General features: G+C 36.0%; 3 protein-coding genes across 3 annotated transcripts in view; 2 read left to right on the top strand and 1 right to left on the bottom strand.

Annotated features, from left to right (window-relative positions):
• The window catches only part of LOC135170415 (teneurin-m), a 138590-nt gene that overhangs the window by 31710 nt on the left and 81839 nt on the right, over positions 1-25041 (top strand). The gene's annotated exons all lie outside the window — the stretch shown is intronic.
• The window catches only part of LOC135170485 (uncharacterized), a 195662-nt gene that overhangs the window by 150608 nt on the left and 20013 nt on the right, over positions 1-25041 (top strand). The window lies entirely within an intron of this gene.
• The window catches only part of LOC135170449 (sialin-like), a 203962-nt gene that overhangs the window by 171502 nt on the left and 7419 nt on the right, over positions 1-25041 (bottom strand). The window lies entirely within an intron of this gene.

The raw sequence follows: 25041 nt of genomic DNA, 5'->3' as shown, positions 1-25041 counted from the left end.
CAAGTATTGCATTGTGTCTATTCTCCAAATTGAAAACTCTATCGATATTTTTTCCCCTTCGATGATCAAAGAAACTGGAAAGAATGAGGTGAATGAGATGGAAAAAAAATTATTCGTCGTTTCGGGGGAGTCTTTCACGGATTTTTTTGCTGAGTGTAGAGTTACTGAGGGGGATGGGGTGTGTTTCGATCATCTACATAATTTTAAAGTGATATGGGGGAATTATTTATGTGGAATCAGCCGTAGAAAATAATGATCTAAGTTGATGGTGATTTAATTCCAATCGATTTTTCGTTATAATTCAAAAGGAGAGAATTAAACTACACCAAAAAATTGTCGAACAGAAAGGAATCTGTTATCGTTTTTGTTATTAATAATAATTTGAAAGTCCAGGTGTAAAAAATCGATATCTTCATGTTTGTTTTATCAACCGCATTTTTTTTTTAGTCCAATGAACTGAATTTTTCCTGATTCTGGTCCTTCGATCTGATACAATACGTCTAGTTCACCAAATTCTGTGCTCCATTACATCGAACTAGAACTTTGTACAAACAATATTCGGCTGCTCTGGGCTTTTACACCCAGTCAATGCTGGATCAATTTGCACTGGCACTCAGCCGATTCGATCTACCTGACAGGGTACCATTCAATTATTTCACGTCTCCATTCTATCACGCAATTCCATGGTATGCACTATTGTGGTAGAATTCTGTTGACTATTTTTAAGAGTTTGCCAAATAAAATGAGTAACATTAATCTCCGGATTGTCAATGAAAAAACTTTTTGATGAATTTTGTGGAGAACATTGAATGGTACAATAAATGTAGCAAAAAAAAAATTTGTTATCTCCCTAAAACTCGGAGATATTACTAAAAAAAATCGACTCGGAGATATCTCGTTTTACAATTTCACTATTGAATGTGTACAAAGCCCCGAGAAAAAAGGAATTAATTGAATCGAAAACGTAAAATAACAGCAAGTTTTCTATCTCACTCGCGATTATATGGATGAATACAGGAATGATGGATAACAAGTTCTTTGGATCGAGAATAACGAATTATTTATATCCAATGTGGTACAGCAATTTTCATTTCTCTCCATCGTGTCGTCAATTTACAATTGTTGTCCTGATATACTATGGCCAACTGATTGGTTTGCCTTTATCGATAAACGATTTTCAAATGGAATTGAATATTATTTCTCTCCTCCCAGTTTGCGTTACGAGCCCGTTGTTTCAATATAAAATATTCAGTACAAAAGCCTTTTCAATAAGAAAATTAACAATTTACTGAATGGAATAAAAATTTTTATAGCCAGTCAGTCATATACCATTGAATATATTCATGTGAAGTGTAATTTCTCGTAATAAATTCATTACGATATAAAGCAGAATGATTTTAATTATCTATAACGTTCCTTTATTTTATTCTGTTCCAGGTGAGTCTCAAAGCACGAAATTTACCCTCGAAAATCCTGGTGAATCGATCAATGGCTACTCGATACGAGGTCGATTGTTATCGAATGATTAGCTAATTAACGATCGATAATTAATTGTTGGCCGATTGCCAATCGATCATAGATCCATCATTATTTAATCCATAATTAATTAATAGAAACTGCCATCGACTAACACTCCACTGACTCCTCAGCTTGACCTCATATCGAGTGATTGATTGGGGGAAGTTCAACCGGGGGTAGAAACCAAATGATTTCATGACTTCTTCGATACTCAATACCGATCTTCAAGATCGACACAGGGTAAATACCAATTAGAGATTTCCTAATGTTATACCAACTGTGCTTATCGGTTAATTAATTAGAGAAAACTCAATGTGCAAATCGAGGGGGTAGTGAAATAAAGAGGCAACGAGTTTCAAATAAAACACAAGGGGTTGGGGGAAAAAAAAAAATATTCCGAGAAAATACGTTAAAGGAGAGGAGAAAGAGGGTTGACGGAAGTTGGAGGGAAGTTCAAACGATGCAGACACCGAGTGGACTGGGGAAAGGCACTCGAGACTGCCCCCGTACCACCCTCTCATTTCTTTTTCTTTCTCTCTCTCCTCCTCACCCCTCCACTCATTTTGTCGCACGATCTTGGACAAATTCACCTTACCCTGGGATACTTCATATTGAAGTCATCAGAGCACCATGTCTGCTGTTATTGTCATAATAAACGAAATGAAGAGGAAAAAAAAAAGAGGGTGAGTGGAGGAGAGGGAGAGGGGAGAAAAAAAATTGTATAAATGTAAAGAAAGTGGAGGCACGAGCGCTTCTCTCTTATTCTCTTTTTCTCCCGCACAAGCAGTTTCAGAAATGAGTTTTCGTAAATAGTGTTAACCGGAATAAATGCCCAGCCATATACTCAGAACCACCCCCACCGCCCCTTTTATTTCCTTTATTTCCTCTCTTACTCCTCTTTCACCTTTTTTTTCCTCCTCAACAGCGAAAATCCCTCCCTCTTTTTTTTTTGCGTGCACAGACAGTGTGCCTTCGTTTTCTACGTCCTATCGAAATTACATTTCAAAGAAGAAAAGTTATTTATTCGTTTCTCGGGGGTATAAATTTCGTAATCAATAATTAGGACTACTTCATCCTCCGATTGGAGGGTAGCTATCAGACCAATAGATTAGGGTGTCCAACATTTTTTTTATGCAACAAAAAATAAAATAGAAATTCAGACACATTATTGATTCGGTTGATTTTAACTTTGATGCCTCTACCATAGCATTCAAAACATCATCAGGGCCGTAGTAAGGGGTTAGAGCCCCTTGATTCCTTTTTTTCCGACTGTATGAATTAATTATTTCGAAGATAGACCCAATGGTCGAATTAAGTTTTGATTTTACATTCAATCCCCTTCGAGGGCGCAATACTCCATCCCCATTTCCAAGGTCCTTCGTCCGTTGAGACATCTTTTCTTTCCGCCTGTAAAACGCCGGTTGTATTTTCATAAAAATACATGCACACTCCAGGGCACTGATGGTAGATGTAAACACATGCATTCATTTCACTTCCCCCCTAGAGATATTCACCCTCTACCCACACTACCACTGCTATATAGCAACGTGAGCACCTCGTTGTAGACTCATGCAAAATAATTTCATTTTGCCCGGGTAGAGTGCCGCTGAGACTGGCAAATTTTCCTGATTTTCAAGCACCTTCGTATACACTTTATTTGCCCCTTCCGTTTTTTTTTTATGAAGGGGGCTTTATTTAATCTCGTTTTTTTAGTGATGGACAATTTTCTTGTATGCACATTTTTACTCCCTCTATTTGATATTTGTTTTTTTTTTTTTTAAAGTAAAAGCGGGGTTATGGCGTTTTTTTTGCGATGAACGACAGGGAGGACATTTTCCTGTAACTTGCATAAATTTAAATTTCCGTGTAATAACACAATTTCAAGTAAATTAAATGCTCTATAATAAGTGAATTAAGCCACTAGACTAAATTAATTCTGATAATGATTCAATCAAGAAATTACCGTTAAAAAATTAAAAAAAATCCGTCTTTAATATAAAAATGGCGCATTTCCATAAGATTTTGTCATTTAATTTATTTAGTTTTATTTATGTTTTTCGGAAATTTCTCTCCCTCAAAAAAATATGTAGAATAAAAGAGAATCGAATGTATTAATTATTAAAAACCACAAAGCAATCACTTATGAACATAAAATCAATTTCGTATGTACAATAACATTTCTGTTTATTCACCAACATAAATCCATTCACTAATATACGCAAATAAAAGATCCCACAATCAGTTCGATGGAACCTCTCAATTTCCCCCAGAATTAATGGAAGGGTTTTTTTTTCCTTTCGACTGAAAGCTTTTTTTATTATTTATTTATCCCCTCCTCCCCATCCCATTGAGTGTAAATAGAGATTGGCTGTGTTATTCATGCATGTTCAACCCTGATATTCAGTACTTCGAGAGTCATTTTATTTCGGTATAATACCGTTTATAAAAACGCGTAGAGTTTACGTATTTTATTTTTCACGAGACACGGCCCTGGTCAGATTGAACGCTCAAGTGAAAAGAAAGAGAAGAAAGGGGCTGCGGTGGTTGGAGGTAAAGAGGTGGATGAGGAACTGTATGGCAACGATGTGGGTGTACAGACCCTTGATGCCCCTAGGGGCCACACCCTCGGTATATGCCCTCTCCTTCCTCAGTCCTTTCACTCAAATCCCTCACCCCTTACCCACCCCTCCTGCCGTTTGCTTGCCTACCATCACCCCTGAGTCGTCCACCTCAAGGTACTGTACATGAAGAGGTTTAGAGTGAACGAGAATGAGGTGGAGCAGAAAAAAAGGAGAGGTATTCCAATGCCCCGAAGGTTCGCCTTGGCCAGTCCCTCTCTCATTCAGTTGTACCCCTTCTTCCACCATTTCCCCCCCCCCCTTCTTTTTATTTTTCCATTATTTCTTTACTTCCCTTATTCCTCACAATATTTTCCGTCTTCATCTTCTTTAACGAAAGCTGGAAAATCCCCTGGGGCCCTTCGTGGAAAAATTGTCTTTCATATATTCCTCTGCATTCTATCAAATATCCGAGAATGCAGTTGATTAAATGACCCGAGTCTGGACAGTGAAATATTGATGAATAAATAGAAGATAAGATCGGTAATTCTTGTTGGATTAATTGAGAGAATGACTACGACGAGAAAATTCAGTTACTACGGCCCTGATGTTGTATTGAATATCTCTAGCTGTCAAATATTCGGTTAATTCTAAAGAGTTCATTGTACGGTAGCTCTAGGGTATCCCTGGAATATTCTTCCGAAATATTTGTCGAAACATTGTCAGATATTGATTCTGTAAATGAGTAATAAAATGTCGATATAAATAATTCGTGTACTTCGTGAAAAATCAGGAAAAGTGATATTAGAGGGATAATAAAAATCCATCTCTAGACATTTTTTTCAACTATTTCTCATCGTTTTTCTTTCAACGTGTGAGAGATGTGTAATTGACGGTGAGTGTGACGTGAGTGTGCGCATGCAGAGACAGAGGGAGCGAAAATAAAAATAATGGAATAGCGCCCCCGGGGGGCTTAAAGTGCGCAAGACATGGCTGAAAGAGGGAAAGAGGGGGATGGGGATAGTAAAACGAACAGGATTCATCCGAATTTCATCATAGACACTTTTTCCAATTATTATGGAATTTCCAAAGATTTCAGAAAAACATGGTGGGCACGTTTCAACAACATCGATTAATTATATAGACATTAAAAAATAAATTGGATCTTGCAGATGAAGAGGAACATTCAATAAAAAAAAATTCTCATAGCAATTCTTCAATTGTTTCCTTAATTTTTGAAAAATTAATTTAATAAATTTACTGATAAGAGAGTTATCATTTGTGACATAAAATTGAGTTTAATTCTCCCCCAGCACTATCTGTCCACCAATTTTTTGTCCCTGCGATATGACGTTATCAAAATTGCCCCGATAATCTTAAATTTCAGCGGAAGGGAATATTGATGGAATTTAATATGTAAGACCGAAAAAAATATAGTGTATAAATACCATCAAAATGAACTCGACCTATTGAGGACACCACGAATATAAAAAATATTCTCCCGTGCAATATTTGAAATTTACAATGTTGAGGCGGTAAAAAGCCGTCCGAATTTCGTTCAACGAATTGTACTTTATGATGGCAATTTGTTCCAAAGCTCTGCGGGGATTGCCTTGCATTAATAATGACCCAACTCTCTCAAAAAACGATGGTAAAGGACATTGAGCCCAATGACCTCAAACTTCTCTTGATACATTGGATCGATTCCTTTTGTCGTGGAAATGAGCTTTTATGAAATTCTATGAGGAAATATTTTTTCCTGTCACAAAATGTACAAAAACTATTCCCTCCCTCGTCCATTAATCGCAAGAAATAGTGTTATTTTCATAAAATAATCGATAAATGATTTCAGTAAAAAAAATAGTATAAAATATTATTTTTCACATGATTTTTCCTCATGAATTTTTTCCCCTTTTACATCTGACCTGGTGGAACCGATTTTTTACAAAAAATAACTCAATTTGAACGAAAAGTTCCCCGATAAAATTGATTTTTCTGCGTCTATCAATCTACAATTAAATACCTCAATAATTAATGATCTAAAATTCCATAAAATATAACGTTCATCCAAATGATTAAAATTCACTGCAATAAATAACTCGAAATTTCGAAAAAAAATCCCACGTCATTTGAAACCATTACTCAACACCAACAAAATTGTAATTCAAACGAGCACTTCAATTACAATTAAAATTCTCCATTTCCACATTCCACGATAATTCCAACAAATAGAGTCATTAATTTTCCACAAAACCTTCACGTACTTAGCTGTTTACCGATTTTCCCGGTACATTTTCTCTCCAGTAAATTCAGAATACAAATTACTTGAATTATGAGCAATTGGTTGCACCAACGAAACTAGTATTTACGGGTGAGTAAAGGGTGTTTTGTGGATGGAAGAGATACCTCGTAAAATCATAGTATTAACTTGTTGTCGAGCCATAAACACACGGAATATCAGAAATTACTCGCTTAACTCGTGTAACATCAGCAGTTTTTCCGAGTGCCCCTAGTGGCCGATTATTATTCGCCCCAGGGCAAGTGCGTTACATCTTATAGTCCGAGGAGTGATAAAAAAAGAAGAAAAAAAAAGAGGGTTGAGTATTGCAAAAAGGGACCAAGTCAGAGAACTGATACGGTAATAGAAGGGATGCATACGCTCGTATGAACCACAGCATTATCACCACCAGGATACTGCCAATGTTGTTTGGAAAAGGGGGCGAGGGGGGGGGGAGTATCTCGAAAGAGCAATTTTCCGATCACAGGGCCCTTATGGCTTGAAAACATCAGACTGACTATACTCATCCTCTTCTACTGGTTGTATCGTTAAATCCGAAATATCCGTCGTTAAAGTTTGTGCATGCTGTATCGTTGAGAAATTACGATGGAAAAGCCTTAAGACGAGCTTCGGAAACTGCTGGATAAACACCGGAAGGCATTACTAGTCCTTCGTATCGAGAAAAACGAGCTGAAATATCGTTTGAACTTACAAATCACTCGTTGACGAGTTGAATTTATTTTGAAATTATGGGAAACATTTGTTAACGATTTGGTACAGAAAAACCGTCTAAATAAATAAATTTTTTTTTTAATTATCAGTGGAAATAATCGGGAAATTGGCAAAAAAAAATGATTAAATTGTTTGTCTCACAACATCATTGAATGCAAAATTTTAATTTAAAATATTATATAATCCCTTTAATTAGACTCTAACACTACGTACTAAGTAATAAACCCCTCCATTTAATATATCAAGAAAATCCAGTTTTATTCCATTTTTTCATATGCAAATACTCAAAATAATAATTTCAAATAAAATCCAGTGGCATTAAGTGACGTGACTGTGCCAGTAATTACACTTAATACCAATCTCTCTCGTGTGTACCAGAATAGAGTGAACTCTCAGCTGTGAGTGCAAAACTGGCGCTTCGTTTCTCCAGCTAACCAAACGCGATTACTTTATCTGGCAAGCGATTAGTCCCAGCACCTCCCTTTACTCCTTTAACCCACACAACCATTGGTATATTGTCGCTAGCAAGAATCTCTACCAGCTACCGTAAAGTCTAGAGAAAAGGGGGGGGGCGGGGGGACTCAACGTGAATAGCAGGAAAATAAGTGTGGGCGTTGAGGGTGCTATATACGCCTTTTTTAACTCCCCCTTTTTTTTTTATCCTCTTTCACCTCACGGCTGAAAAGGTAGATGGGGATAAGGTGAAGCGAGTGGTCACTTGTGAGGTAAAAAAGTAAAACTGCATAAGTGACTCGTGAGAAAAAGTGTAAGAAGCAAATGGCTGTTATAGTCTACAATTTTAGTGATCACGCAACATCAGAATATTTAACAAAGGAATTTTCAAAGATAAATTGGGTCAGTTAAAATAGTTCAATTAAAATACTGAGGAATATTATTTGTCCATAATTTACATGAATTATTTATGAAAATTTTGACAGTCGATCATCAAATCAGGCGCCATAAACCAAAAGCTCCAAAGTGAGGGAGATGTGCGAAGTCAGTTTCCAAGTTTGGTTGGAAATTTCGGGGAGGGGTAGAAGGGGTGAAGGCCGATGGCAACTTTCACAGGTGGGGGGGATAGAGGGGGGTAAGCTATGAGCAAGTTAGGTAATTTGTGTGCGGTAAGCACCTACCACGAATAAGTCATAACTAAGGCTGATTGTGACTAATTGTGTCTCCAGTGTTCATCCCTGGTCAGCGTCTTGCTTTCCCATACCTTCTATTTCACTGTTAAGGAAAAGGATTACCCACCCCTTAAAACTTCCAACACGAATTCTAACCCATTCAAACTAGTATTTGGGTCGAATACAACACTCCCAAAAGTCAACGTCACCTGACACCGAGTACCTCCACCTGCCTGAAAACTTTTGTGATTCTCCCTTGAGGTTTGAACCACCGAGGCCCATCTTCCTCTTCACACAAGTACAACCCTTTGAATCAGAGGGTGGAAGTGTCACTTGACATATTCTTAACACGTGAACCCGTTTATCTACAGAAATTGAAAAATTTCAGTTGATCTTATCGACTGAATTCTGTGAAATATTTTTGTTCCAATTCGATTCTGATATTGAAAATTAAATGATCAATAAAATTTATCGTTCCCATTATATTCTTATGACTTATTTTATTTACTCCAAAATCTGTAAATCTTGAAGATGCACCAACTCCCTCGAAAGACGGTAATTTTTTACTGGTAACGCATCCTCCAACTGCCGGTTACATAGAAATAAACTCATGATTTAAAGCAGCTGAAGAAGAGAGATCTTTATTTTACTCGGCCTTATTTCCCGGAGCCCCTGAGACAACTCAGGCCTGATTAATGGCCGTTAGTTTTATTCGTTTACCCCCTTCCCTTACCCCTACAAAACCCCTCTTGCCACCACATCAAGTCCTTTATTTTTTTTTCTCCTCCTCACCCACTTCCACAATATGTTTCTCCTTTTTCTGACGCGACGTAGAGCCGCCACTCAGACTGACCTTTATCTTTCCGTGGATTTGGACAAAAAGAAAAGAGCAAAGCTATTCCTGCTCAATCTCTCTCCCTATCCTTGCCGCTTCTCATCTCCTCCTCTCCCCCCTCCCGCCCCCCAAACCAGAAAAAGCCAAAGAGACTGAAGAGGACCTCCTACACCATTTCATGATAAATTCTGATGCAAAGCCCATCTTTAATCGTTATTTTCAATCTTTCCAACAATATTTTCCACCTCTCCACCCCATCAAATGTCATTCAGAACGTCATTCCAATAAGATCGTCATTGTCCTGATATTCTATTCTCATTCTTGAATTTATCAACGAATTTATAAATACAACAAACAATTGTTCTTGAACTTTGAAGGAAAGTCAACAAGCAGTTGTGATATCAAATTCCAACCCCCGCATCAACTGTACAAAAGTTCATAAAGCAACAAACAGGGTTTAGCTATCGTCCTACACGAACACTAAAGGCCATGCATTGCCTTTCGTGACGATTCAACCCACAAGATTAGAACCGTCGCGCTATTTCTGACGTGAATTGGCCAAGCGTGCCCACGTGCTATGTTACCATGAATCAACAGAATAAAAAAAAATAGTTTTTTGATATTTTCCCCTTTCTAAAGTTCATTGCAGATCGAAAAACCTTTGGCCTCGTCTATTTTCATCCCTCTATATTAGAAACTATGATGGAACATCGATAACTCTCGTTAGATTGGCACATATGATCTTGAACAAATCAAATTTTGGGAAAATTATTCGACGTACAATTGACAGCTCTGAACAGATATCCGAACATGAATTTTCTGTAATTATTAGAGATGTGTAAATCGGGGATAGAATTAATATAATTTAATTATGAGAAACCCTTCGAAAGTAGAAATGATTCATCAAAATTTTTAAAGTCAAGTTTTTCATTAAAAAAAAATTTGGAGAATCTTAAAAATCGAATGATTCGAATAAAATTTATGATTAATTAGGTGAAATTATTGAACGTAGTATTTCGGCAAATAAGTCGTAAATAATCAACATTTATTGACATTTAAAATCCACGATAGTTGATTTGTAAATATAAAATTTACGACTGCCATTAACCAGTGATCATGATAATCCAGTGAGACGTCACAGTTACCAATACTTTATTCAATTGACCTACAACAACTAGGAAACCACCAACATTCATTATTCTTCGCGTAAAATAATCTCCTCAATGTGAAAGAACAGAGTAACAGAATTTAATTGAAATTACCCACCTGTCCCCATCACTCGAACAAATATGATTTTCATTTGTGACATCGGGGTACATATGGACATGGGCTACGACTCCACGACTTTCATATAACAACCGGATCCCAATACGTACGTTCACAACCGGGGAAATACACCATCCCCCCCCCCCTTTTCCCTCCCCCTACACCTACAATTCCCGAATGGCCCACTCTCCCTACTTCCTTCCTTCCTCCCATTCTCAAGTTCCCAATGTATAATTCTGAACTTTCGACCAACAATGGCAGCTCTCCAAGCAGTTCCGCAATACAATTGATCGCACTACGATTCACTGAAGGTATTGGGGATACGTCTCTAACCCCCTACCAGGCTTTCTTGAACAGGTACCAAGCAATGAGCAAAAAGTCTGCGCTGGTAGTTGTATTATTGACTTATATATCAACAAAAGGTTATGAATCTGTTGGAAATATATATGACATTGACAATAAAATTTTCCAATTTATTGATGAACAGAATCATCAACAATTCTGATTGTTCTATTTTTATCACGTCCACTATATTTTATGGATTTTAAATAAACATTAAATATTGTATTTCATTGATTTTCATTGAATCGATGGGAATTAAATTTTCATTCAATCTCACTCTGAAAATTCCTGAAATATCTGACATATTCAAAATTAAAATGACTGAGTGTTAATAAAAATTATTGAAAATGAGGGGAATGGAATGGAGGAAAATGTCAATCGATAAAAATGAACCATTTTCATGTTGTCGTTGTCATGAAAATGGCGATTACCACCATTAATCAATAGAAAAACGAATAAAATGTTAACAATTGAAACAATCATCAGTTGTTGATCAACTTTATGATGGAGGTTTCTAAGGGTTAAAATGAGAAATGTTTTTAGATGAAGAATTACAACACTGGGTAATAACAAGAATAGCATAATAAGTGCAATAGTATTTACATATAATTATGAATTAATTGCGAGGAATAGGGAATGAGAGCGAGTGAATAGATCCACCTGTGCTCGAATAACAGCTCATTCGTGGCATTAGATAAGCATTACTCCTCTAGGATAACGTCAAACCTTCAACTTGGTATGTTTATGATCTGGGTCATATGTATATATGTACTTGTAAGAGAATTTCAAAGCACATGAGTTGGTCGATTCAATATTTTCATGTACACAATTACAGACTAATTGGACATTTTAACGAGTCCTCTAATTATACGAATGTTTTAAACAAATCTATTGAGCAAGGGGGTAAGATTTTGTATGAATGACGATGTCTAGTGGCACATCATTATACACTAGAGTATTTTTGAGTTCAAAGAACCAAAGGGGAGAGTCGTAAATGTGTCTCTTCTCAGTGAGCGACAGATTGCGTGAAATATTCCTCGGGGTTTTGAGTTTTGGTGAATCAGATGGGCTTTTCTGGGAGTATCTGAAGATGCGGAGGTGTATATCAATCTTCCAGACGATTTCAACAAACATGAGAGGGAAATTACTGTGCACGAGACATTAAACATTTAGTGTTCCTGTTTTATAATATTTTTTTGGTGGTTCAGATCCTCCTTTGCTCATGATTTTTCTTCTCCATTTTTTTTTTATTCACAAAACTTTGAATAACTTCTTTCTCAACTGATACATCACAATGATGGACAGAACTAAATACTTTTCTGATTAAATTCAGGATTAATAAAACTATTAACCACAAAATTAATAAGAATTTACTACTGATTACGAAAATTATTAGAATAAATTGTGTCACGGTAACGTAATTTTTCCCAGATAAATCAGATAAAAATTCAGATGAGTTTTACGATTATTAAATATTTAATTTTGCGGATGTTTAATTTTTTTAATAAATATTGAAGTATTTAGGCAGAGACTGAATTGAAAATTTTACCAATTATTTACTGGTCAATTAATACTTTTTCACGCATCATTGCCACATTTCCGTTATCGCTTTAGTTCATAAATATTATCCTCTTGCAATTGATGAAGCGACGGTAACAATATATTATCGGGAGAATGATATTATTCACTTGAACGGTTATCTCACTTTTATCACAAGCATTATCACCACCTGAAAAGCTATTACTACCCGTGCGCCAACTCTGGGATGAGTATATTAGACCACAGTATTTGGTATTTCACCTTCCATCACTGACAAATGTGATATGATCACGCGTTACAACGAATATACCAACCCTCACACTCCTATCTCTCCCCTCGAGGCACCCTCGCATTACCCCACGTCCCCTCTCAACCCCCTGTGATAATACCCTACCTTGACCTCTTTTTATGTGTTTAGCAGGTGCAGTTTAATCGAGGATTTCGATTTTGTTACTGTTGTTTCAATGAAGTCAAATGGGGGAACTGTTTATGCTCACGTAAAAAAAGAAAAAAACTTCAGCCATTATTTCTCCCATAAAATCAGTCATTTGATTATTCAATGAAGTATTGTATGGTCTTGGGTCGAATGATAAAATCTATCAATTTATTTTTTTATCATGTGATTGAGAGTTCAAATGCCACCAGCATTTTATTTTATAATAATTTCTGAGAATGTCATTTCCAAAGTGTTTCCAAAATAATTTTTTCAAGTGACATTTCTATTGAGATTTCACAAGTCAAAAGTTAATTTTTAAAATAAAAATTTTGAGCTTTTCCTTCTTCCATCATTGAAATGATGAAAAATATTTATTTAAATAATTGTCTGTTACTTAGTTTTATCTTGCCCTCTTTTTTTTTTCGAAGCTATCCCTTTAACGAGCCTTTGTCTACTCGGTGAAAACCGGTAGATAAAACGCCAGTAGCGAGGAGGCGGACTTGCTTCAGATAACCCTGAGAAATTGGTTGCTGTTATTCAGATTTTACAGGAGATTATAACTTGCCAGGCAGTAATTAAGTACCACAGCGGCATTCGGTGCCTTTTCCTAACTGACTGCGGGCAATAGTACAAGGGTGAAGTAAAGGCTGATGAGAAACGGAAAACGAGGGGCTTTTTTCGACGAACGACCGAGAAATATAACGTTGAATTGTTGTACAAACGCACCCTTAATTGTTCGGAAACAGCTGGGAATATTTTCATTCATTAAAAATCAAATGCAATCGCTTACGAAAATGTCACGTAATTTTCAATGAAAAGAAACGAAGATCATTGAATTGTTTTTCATTTTACGATATATTTTTTTTAATTATATGGGTACACATCCTCTTGGGATGATATCAGGAGGACTGGAGTGGCTTCCGTTTCCCTGACACCCACTATATCCTGTAATGACACACTTTATCATGTGCAACAGTCAACAAGTCTTTTATCGAATGTTAAACTATAGCAGAGTTTCCGGTCCCCTGACAATTTTGGAAAAAAATATGAATGAGAATTCACGAAAAAAGTGTAAAAAAAATACTTTAATGAAATATATTTAATATTTGATTCAAGTATTCATTCCCTCCCTCCCCTCATAACTCAAAAATATTGTTAATTACTCCACAAACAACTTCATCTTCCACTACAACGACAAGACAACTTCTATTGAGTTAGAGGAGTTTGGAATTAATGGAAATGTTTTGATGGTCTGATTGGTGGCTTGTCACGTTTTGTAATTCCCTGCAGGTTGATATTATTAACGTTGTCGAGGTGGGTTGAGGAAAAACGAGAAGAAAAGCCAGTGTATGAGATAGACAGGAAAGAAGAGCTTTGACAGCAAGAAGAGATATCTTCACTTGGAACGTACCCAATTTACAGGGCTATGCATCCGATATGCAAATTGTTGAAGATATAGTTAACTGGGATCTTGGCATGCGGACTGCAGGTTGATAGCAATGCATCAACACTATCTTTGGAAAAGTTTGGAAGGACTACCAAGTGCAAAGAATATGAAAGTTATAACATCAGTTTTTGGAGATAACTGGTGGTTAAAAAAAAAAATTCATTGGCTGAAGATCTTTAAAAAATTATTAGAAGAATCATTTGAAGATCTTTACCAGATCTAGAGATGACAATGTTGTCATTCAGATGATGTAGCTGAACCCATATCTATCAAAAAAAATTTCTACATCGCAAGTCTTCAGCTGAAGCTGAAGTGTTTGATAATCTTTACCCAAAAAATTTGGAAACTTCAGTCTTATCGATTGGATTTCTTCAATTCAGAAATAAAAATGAGGAAATGACGTGGTGCAGATGAACAAGGTGCTTGTTGTTCTCACTAAGCTGGTGTACCATAACATCAGCACGTTCCTCATGACTTTTTGATTATGTTTCCAACAGTTGTCTTCAGAATACTCACCACACCAGTCACCTCATTCCATTGCACATATTTTTATTTACCCCGGGTCTTTTTTCATTCTGTCTCAATGTTTTATTTTCAGTTCTGCCATTTCTTGTTTTGCACTCCAGTTTGTCATTGCCTTTTCTGGCACAGAAATGCATCAACTTATGCTTTTTTGTCCGTTTCTCTCCGCTGTCCTTTTTTTTTTTTTCTCTGTCGACTTTCGGAAGAATTTTCCTCACTCGTATGTGTTTTATATCAAACTTCCACAAAAAAGTACAAATGTTTGGGTAAAGAAGAAAAAAAAAATGAGTAAAAATAAATTGTGTTTCTGGGGGTAGATGCTTCGGACGTCGTGCGTTTTCGTATCGACTTATCGATTCTCTAGCCCGCGAGTAGAGTTGAATGTGAGAGGTAGCGGAAGAGTTTTTTTTTTTTCTGTTCTTTTATTTCATTTTATTTTTTCTTCATGTTGAACGAGTGACGTAAGAGGAAAAAAATTGGCGGAATGGTTGAGAGAGGTTTAAGGATAGGGGGTATGTTTACTCTGTCGTCTAGGCCAAACCGCAATAAAGGAAAACAGACTGCTGTCGCCGATCCTTGGCGGACCCCTTTTTCGGGATTTCTCTGTATGTTAGAGAAGAAACCGAATGGTAGATACGCGAGAAGATTGCTGAGGTTGAGAGAAAGACATTGGTGGGGGGGGAGAAAAAAAAAATAACGTGACTTCAGTTCAACCGGAAAAATGACATCCCAATATCCGACATATCAGAACGACAAAGGGAAACATTCGGTGAACCGTAAACACAAAGGATCAGTGATTAAATTTTAGCGTTGACTAGAATATTAAAAATTTTTGATAAACCCAACACTAACTAAGTCTTACCCATAAAAAAAATAGATTTTCTATATAAATACAACGTCCAGAGGGTAATGGGGTACACCACAATGACATTGAACTACGATTTATGTCAATTTTAATGGAAAAATTGGACTGAAAGGCCCAAATATGAAAAATCCCACCACAAAAATACAAAAACCTTGAAAAAAATTTTCTAATCCAATTCCCGGTCCCACTCGCCATTATCTTATGCCCATTTTTTTTTTCTACCATCTTCCACCCATTCTCCTTTCACCAGAATGTATGAACAAACCCGTCTGGCCATTAAGGTACATCTACCCCTGAATCTGCCTCGCGGCACCATCCTTTTTTCCTCAAAGTCTAGACACAATGTCGCTATCTGGAGAGACACGCAGCTTGGTGGCGTTGGCAATGGGGTACCAGCATACTTATGTACTCACGGATGAGGAAGATAGAAAAGACAAGAAGGTAGGTGGAAGGTTAGAATGCAGTTGAAAAGCCCTCTGGGAACAGATAGGCAAAAAGAGTTTCTTACTCGATGTTATGTTAAATTCTAACCAAAATGCAAAAGCCCTAGACAGTTACATGTACAACCTTTATTCCCATCATAATCTCACGAGTCCCATTGGCCCAGTTTTACTACTGAGATGATGTGTGTTTAAGTGGAAAACCGCCGGCGTAAGGGCATTTGGATTTCACGTTTGTGTGCCAACGTAGTTGAAATTATGCAAACACCAATGTATGCGATTTGATTCCAGAATTTACAAATAGATATAAACAAGGTACATAAAACCCGATAAGTATCTGTCAAAAACTACCCTTTTTCTATTAAAAAAGAAAAACATATTCAACAAATTTTAATCACGAAAATTAGCAATTTCAATGAGACTACTAATTCTAATTTTAAATTTCGTATAATTCAAGGATTTATGCGTTGATTTTAATGGAAAAATTTATTTTTAGTAAAACTCGGAATATTAATTAATTTATTCATAATTAGTAAAGAAGGGGTAACACGACATAAGTAAATTTATTTCTAAAACGAGATTTTTATACATTCTCATTTTTTAAATCAATTTCATACTAAGATTCAATTTTCAAATCACGAAGATTGTAAAATATTCCGAAATTTAGCGTGAAACGTGGGTCAAATAAAAGCTCTGATATTCCCCTAAACATGAAAAAAATATTTAACTGAGAAAAAAAAATAGTCAAAGCACTTGGATATCTCCAAGATCCTCAATTTTTTTTTTATCATACGACTATCCGAACAAGAAAAAATTTCCGAATATACGTGAAAAGTTTTATTGAGTAGGTACAAGTGGATCAAACATTTGAAATGAATGAGCAAAAGCTTCTCTGAAAGTTTCATCTGTCCAATGGAGATTCGAAGTTTCTGGTCTATCGCAGAAGTATCTTCTCCACTTTCAGTTCATATCTTCACTTTTAAACCACCCTCCCTCCACTCTCCATCGCTCCCCACCCCCTCCACATCCCCTATCTCGTTTGATAACACGTAAAACATCAGACTGAATAGATCTGTGAGTTTGGTTATGATTTTTCCCGAGTTTCTTTACCCCGAATGGTGCATTACGAGATTAAACCACGGCTTTTCACGTACTTTTCCCGAACATCCCTCCCCATCGCATTCCCGATTCTCCTGAATATAAGAAGATGAGTAAAGACAGATTGAGGAACAAGAGAAAGTGAAAGAAAATAAGAAATTCACTTGTAGAAAAAAAATATATGACAACGACGAGAAAATTTGGTGATCAAGTGATATTGTCTTTCGAAAATGATTCAAAAAATATTTTTGGATAACCCAGGACATCTTCTGAGGATCATTTCATGATTTTTCCAATGAAGTCTGAAAGATCTTTGACGAATAATAATTTTTCTACGCGAATAGTAACGAAGAATATCTCTACGATCCGGAGATTCATAAAATTACGGAGAAAATAGAAGAAAAAGATGACCATTGTAAGCTGAAAGCAATTTCTATTATAAGAGAATGCATCGGAGCTCGATAAAATATTGGGAAGGAGGGGGGAGGGCTGATAGGGGACTCTAATTCCAAATCAATTTCTACACGATGAATATTGCAGGGATTGGATAATAAATAACGAAATGGCCACCCTCTGCTCTTTCAGTTTTTCTTCTCCAACGATTCACTTCCTTTCTGATCGTATATGAAATCTAATAAGAACAAAATCGTGAGATCGATAAATTGAGTGAGAGCCTCAATTCACGAACTAGACAGTCAATGAATCTCATTGTTGGTATATCGTGATGCCCATAAACCCGAGAGCCTTTTATATTCATTAGGAGAAATTGTATGAGCTGCAGTAGTTAATTCATCCTGTTTGGCTGACAGAATAAATTACGGAACAACGAAAATGGCGACGATTCAGTTCCCCTATACTGATAAAACGAAAATTCTTTTATTAAATTAATTATCAAATGCGGATGAAACGACCAAGAATTTCGCTATTTTGAGGCATCAATTTGATCCTTTTTTTATTTTATGAAAACTAAACCCTTTCCACTGACACGGAAAAGGGAGAGAAGAGGAAATAACAAACGATAAATTAATGAACAAGAAAAATCGGATTTTCACGGATGAAAAAATCTAAAAATCTTCACATTCGTCAGTATTAAAATTATCTGAAAAATTGTACCTCTCTCACACATATATTAACAACCACGAGTGATATAATCTGTGTATGCACAGGTATTTTCCCAGAAGCTACGGTGAGAAAATGAAAATGCCATTTCCATTTGGAAAATGGTCCTCTCTCATTCCCCTATCCTCACTGGATATGTAAATGGACGACCGCTGATGTTTCATTCGTTCGTAGTTACGAAAATGGCTAGGCTCTACTTGTTGGAGTTTTAGGTGCGGTTCGCGTGTACTATTCCCCCCCCCTCCCCCTTCGACCCTTTCCCTACCCATCCCAGTTATTCTCCATGTTCCTCGTACATCACAGATAGGAATACCGTCGGGCTAATTTGCATTTTTAGCGAATTTACAATTTGATTAGGCTACCACCGCCACCATTTCTTCAACATCTTGGCCCTTCGTCCTTCGTCCTTCCATCTATAGATTCAAAAATTGAACTGTCTCTCAAAAATTGACAGCTCGGTAGCTTACAATACTTAGATATCCATAACTAACAAATAATTTTCATTTATCATGTCTATCAATCGTCGAATAATTTCAGCATAAATTTTATGACCTTGAGTAGCAATGATAACGCAAAAAAATATACTCAAAAACTTACATTGAATGGAAAGAAATTTTAGGTAAAAATTGGACGAGGGAACGAAACGAGGGACGAAGATTTGTTTTATTATAAAAATTAGTCTTCCAAGTATCAATTTTTCACCAAAAAAAGTGGTTTATTGTTATTTTGTCCCACGTTTCGACCTCCAGAGGTTTAATTTTTATCCATAATTTTATTTCGTGTACTCAGCACTAATGAAATTCACTTTGACAAGCCAACCCTTATCATTCTATTTCACGTAATACGAGTATCAAAGTCTAGTTTTGGGTAGACAGATATGTTTAGTTGAAAATACGACATTCATATGTATATCCACCAGTATGAGTGATATATATATATATATAAGTATATTTATATATGAAGTAGCCCATGGACTAGAAATAAACTTGAGACAGAATGCAATTAGAAAAGTGTCTTTCCTCATCTCCAGGCATTTTCCATTCAGCATCGACTTTGGTAAAAGTGCATAGAAAAGAACAAAACAAGAAAATTCCCTTAGTCTTTTCCCTCTGGTGGTGCAGATGTTGTCGGAGTGCTTTAAAAAAAAATAGAAAGAAATAAGGAAGAAGACTCGATTGAAAGTCACTTCTCTCCGAGCACCTAATTTCTCCATTCTTTTCTCAGTTCAATTCTTACGATGCAAATCAGTGTTCCAAACTTTTTCAACGAGTTTCGCCCGTTGCCCATTTCAAAACTTGTCTCAGTCCCTCAATTTCAATCTCTTCTCCCCTATTTTATTGTTCTCTTTTCTGACTATTTTTTTATTCCTTTTATTTCATCTCATTGAAGTCTGTTCACACTATTTCCCATTCGCATCAGTATTCGTGGCGTTTATTCTCTCACACTGATTGTCCAGGACGCGTAATGGTGCAATCTCCTGGGGGTATACATCTTGTGTGAGAACTTTGTAGTATAAGTTGATAATGCTGAGTCACGTAGAACACCGAAAAGATGATTTTGGTCTTGTCTAGGGTGCCTGAAGGGGGTGAATATCGTATGCCCAAGAAATCACTGATGATGACAAATATTTTTGATCATTAAGAACCTGGAGTAGATAAATTTGTAAAGATCCCCTTGGTGATCCCTAAATATTCTTCAGAAGATCTTGAGAAGATAATTTTTGTGGAGAACTATTTTTGACAGAGAATTTTCCAAGAATATTTGCCAGACTTCCAAAAAATAATTTCAATCACCAGGAAAGTAAAACAAAAGCCCTGAGTTAATTTAATATGTTTTTAGTTAATTGATAATTAAATAATAATCTTCAATTTACGATTATTAATTACCATTTTAAGACGCAATTTCGTAGCAATTGTAATAATGATCGATCAACGTTATGGGAAATTCGAAAGAACTTTAATAAATCTCTGTGATTGGAGTCAACGAACCGAATACAGCAAATGCTTTGAAATATTTGAATACAATTGGTATTAAAATGTTAAGTAGGGGGTGGAAAGGCAATGGCTGGTCATTGAATGAAGAGCGGTATATCGATGTCGACAGTTTAACTTATTTAAATAATGAGACTGAGGTTATTCACCTGCTTACATCGTGCTCCGGTCTTCTTTATTGTTTAAAGTCACTGGGAAGATATTCATGGGAAGTCGAATAATTGTATCTATTACAAAATTGCTATGTACTTGATACCAAATAATTAATGGAACGATTTATTTACCAAGTGCATAATTTAATTCTATTATTCTAATGATCTTAAGTCAATTAATTTATTTTGTTGAGCAATGGGCATATTATATATTATATATCATATATGATACGTTATATATAATATATTATATAAAGTTAAAGTAAGTAATCAGGTCATCTATTTTCCCAGATCGATCAACGTTCAGCCAACAAAAGCATGTTGTATGCATTACAAGACTCCCTTTCACCGTAAAATACTCGACTTAACATGCACGACAAGCACATAGTGATCGATTTATCAGTTTCTTACAATAGTAATACCCAGAAATATCAGTAAAAGTCCGATACACAATCATCGAACGTCGCGTGAAAGACTTTTTATCGTAGGTTTATTTTTTGGAAAACAAAAAATTAATTAATTGATTAATTAACTTTTTTTAATTAATTGGAAAAACTATTCTTGGCTATTTTTACCAACCAATTACGGTAGAATCGATTTGTTCGTGAAAGAAACATCCTTTACTCTGAAAATCAAACTAAATTGCAGATCTATTTTCATCGTTAGCATCTCATGTCACTTGTCAAGTTACATAATCCACTTGTTCATTGAGAGAATGTATTTTTGAAGGGATGAATAATTACGGAGTTTGTGTCAGAGTTCACTTTCAAGAATAATTTGCTTGTGGGTGGATTTCGATCGAGCCTGGAAACAGAAGAATGACGAAGGACTTGGAAATACTTATAGTATCGAGTGAAGTCAATAATTAATACATTTCGATCGATTAACAAGCTGAATGGATATGGTCAGCTCCCACTCTGGATACGCCCTACGATACCAATAAAAGCTATAAAAGCTAAATCTATAAATAAGAGTTCCATGATTTTATAGAAATAATTGTTTTCAATTTTTCTAAAGAGTTCGAGTGAATTTACCCCACAATTTTTAAAATAAAACCAAAAAAATATTATTGATTATTTTTCCCATCCAAATCTTGGCCAATAGGATTGCACCATTCGACGTTATTTTGTATAGTCAACACGGTATTTCAGCGGATATTCTTGGAAATTTCACTGGAAATTTTGCATGTTGATATATATAAAAAAAAACAAATGTTGAAGTAACCCTCAATTGTATCTGACAGATTAAATGGCAATTCGTTGAAAATTATGTCTCATGGTGCAATTCTATCGGCCAAGATTTGGATGCAAAAAATAATCCCCCGAATACCACTCGAACTTCGAAATTATCTGATATTTCCCTCAAGGTTCCCTGCAAACAAATAAGCTCGTCAAGTTTTCCAGAAAAATCACTCGCGCTTCGCGCTCGTGATTTTTAAACTGGAAAACTTGACACGTTCATTTGTTTGCAACGAACCTATCGGGAAATATCCGATAATTTCGGAGCTCTTGTGGTATTACATGCGAAAATTTTCAGGCTGAATTCACCGGCCATATTTTGTAGTGTGTCCCATATAAATTCAAATATCAGAATGTAAATGTTAGAGCGCACATTTGCTTTATTCCCCTTTGGATCGTATTCAGTTTATTGTGAATGGAAAATCGTGATTTCCCATGTGTCTCGTATACATCAATTCGGGAAAATATTAAATACGTTATTTTTGCACGATATCTCCCTAACATTTACTATCGTTTTACAAACAATTAACCATAATTTTATCATCACCTATTCCAGCCTAGTTCAATCAATAATTAACATAAATGTGATAATTGGGTTTACGAACGTTATCTCATTTCTATCCCATAAATTAATAAAACACAATAGAATTATTATGATGATTAAATAAAAAGTCAAAGTCAACGATGACCTATAATAGGTTTTTTTATAAATTTTAGTATAATTTTTTACCGATAATTTCTATCCGCACGTAATTAAATAATTTTTTTCTTCGTCTAATGATTACTTGAACGTGATTGACTATTCTAAAATCATCAGACATTGCTATTCGTTTTATATCCACGTTTAGAATTGTGCTACCCCAAAAGATTGCAAGAGAATGAAAATAAATTTGAAAAAAAAAAGTAAATTCAATTTTGGGTCATGAAAAGTCTCGTTGCCATGCAGGCGACAATATAAACTCGATTGGCTTATTGCCGTAATCCAGTCAGCGGTAGGAGAAAAAAAAAAGTGAGTCGAGGGGTGGTAAAAAGAGAGGCAACTAGCTACAATCCGGGAGGAGACAAGAGAGAGTGATTGGGGGAAGAGAGGAGAGATGAAATTGAAAATTCAAAGAGGAAAAAAAACATGGAAAGTCGACACGGACGGAATCAATTCGTGTTAACAGCCGAGGGCTGTAATAAAATTTAGAATACGAAAAAAAAAAAAAAAATACAAGGGGGTGAAAAAATTTAGTGCATCGAATTGGATAAACCATCGGACAGTGAAACGGTGGCAGCAAAATCAATATTGATTGACAAATTTTTTGTCCACTGACCAATTTTTTCATTCTAAAATGCACAGAATTTGTCGATCGAAATATTTAAATCTCAGAAAGAATGTAAACACTAAAAAATTCAATATGTTGCATTACTTCAAATTAAAAACATTAATGTCTATAGAAATTAATTCTAAGGGTGAGTATATCAAATATATATCCGTCAAAAATACGAAATATTTAATATGTTCAGAGGTAAATCCGTAACTTTTGATGCTGACTTCGAGATTCTCTTATGCGCGTTGAGGGATGAAGTAATAACGGTAAAACGAGGGTTATACTGAGGACCTGTCTTCCACTGACTGCCACTGACTACCTAAGGCGGGTTTACGTTTATACATGAATGTAAGCTCTCCTACCCTGACCCCAATGAATAGCCTCTTTGATTACTCACCCTCCCACCCCCCAACACCTGATGTACACTCCGTAGCTATAGTTTTAAACGAGATTCTATACTGACTGGATTTTCTGACCTTTCATGTGTTCACGAAATGGACCATTGTCACCCCCATCATGATGACCATCTCCAAAGAGCATTTACTATTAATTTTGATGTGTCTGATGAGTCTTCTGAATGACCAGCAAACACTGGTTTAAATATTTCTCTGAATTTCTCGTGACAACTGACAACATTTTTTATGATCTCACAACTGAATTGAAATTTTCGAAAATGGCATTGAAAATTAAGTGCAATTTTACCAATAATTTCACGAATTTACTGGAAAAATTGGTGCAATAATTCTGAGGGGAAAAAATCGTACAATTAAATCGAGGGATAATAAATTGACTAATGAAATTCATTTGAAGATCGGCACGTCCAAGTTGCATGGAATAATTCATGACGCGAACGAAGAGCTAGACTGAGGGGGATAATCGACGTAGCGATTGAATTTTTCGAGTCTCTAATGGCACGTTACGAGCTGCTTGGTCGAGGGTGGTCGAAAGTCGTTATCGGATTCGTTCGACGAGTAGTTTCAAGAAGGTACGAGAGAAACGAAAGGGCCATGACCCAACGATTCTAGTGCAATAACATTGTGTAGAGATACTTCAGGACCTTCATTAAGAATTAAATCTGCCTTTCCCTCACTTCCTGGGGTATTTCATGTGATGTATTTATTTTATTTAACTGGAGCCTCGAAAAATTATCACAACTCTGATTTAGATATGATTCAATTAACCGGAAAAATTTCCCAAATTTTCGTCGCAATTTCACCGAACTTTCAAAACATTCAAACCATAGATTTATCAACACATTATCACCCGAAAATTGTCCGAATTATTACAATGGTATATGAATCGATGTCCAAATTATTATTCTCCCTTCCGTACCGAGCCTATTTCAACCCTCGACTAATCCAGTTATACCATAATTACGCTTTAATTTCACTGCAATGTCGAAGGTACAAACATATAGAAGACGCTTCTGGTTAGAAGCTTCACTGTTGGTGGTTTATTATCGGAGCGCTTTGGTTGCAATCGGATGTGAATCCCAGCGTCGATGCGGAAAACCCATTGCCATTAGTTTCCTGGTCTAATAGTTACCAGGGCCTTCCTCCCCCTCTTTTCTACCTCTCCCTGGTTGCATATCCGAACCGGGGATTAACGCCTGAGGATTTCCCATGCAGATACCCTAGTATATGTTTTCGGCTCCATTTGGCCCATTACCATTAACCCGAGTTATCTTTATTTCATTGCTTTATTTAATCGCCAATATTATTTTTATAAATATTCCCGACTTTTTTTCCCCCCTTTTTTCTATTCATTCTCTCGTCTTTCGTTTAATGTCACGCGCTAAAAAAAAAAAAATAAAATAAAAGATATGACGCTCCGCCGCTGTTGGCTATGGCTCGCAAATAAAGGGGTTTTAATTTCCTGGTGAGAAAAACAAATGCTAACTTGCATCATGCACCACTGGGTCTTGTGTGCTTCGACCTGTATTGCGAGAGTAAATTCGAATGGGAGAACGAAATATCACTATGGCTGGACGCCGTAGGATAAAAGCCTCTTATCTATATCATCTTACCCTGTCAACGGGACCAAGTTTTTAATTACGAGGAGACGATAAGTGAAAAGTTGGATGAAAATTGAATTTTTGAAAATATTCACATCAGGAACACAATTTCACCAGCTTGAAAATCCTATCCACAATTATTCGATTCATCATTTATAGTAATTAATGAAATAAGTCGTAGAAAAGTCCATCCATCGAAATTGTACCACGAAAA

The sequence above is a fragment of the Diachasmimorpha longicaudata genome, chromosome 17 (assembly GCF_034640455.1).
Source record: "Diachasmimorpha longicaudata isolate KC_UGA_2023 chromosome 17, iyDiaLong2, whole genome shotgun sequence".
Classification (NCBI taxonomy): domain Eukaryota; kingdom Metazoa; phylum Arthropoda; class Insecta; order Hymenoptera; family Braconidae; genus Diachasmimorpha; species Diachasmimorpha longicaudata.
This window is presented reverse-complemented; position numbering and strand designations above follow the sequence as displayed.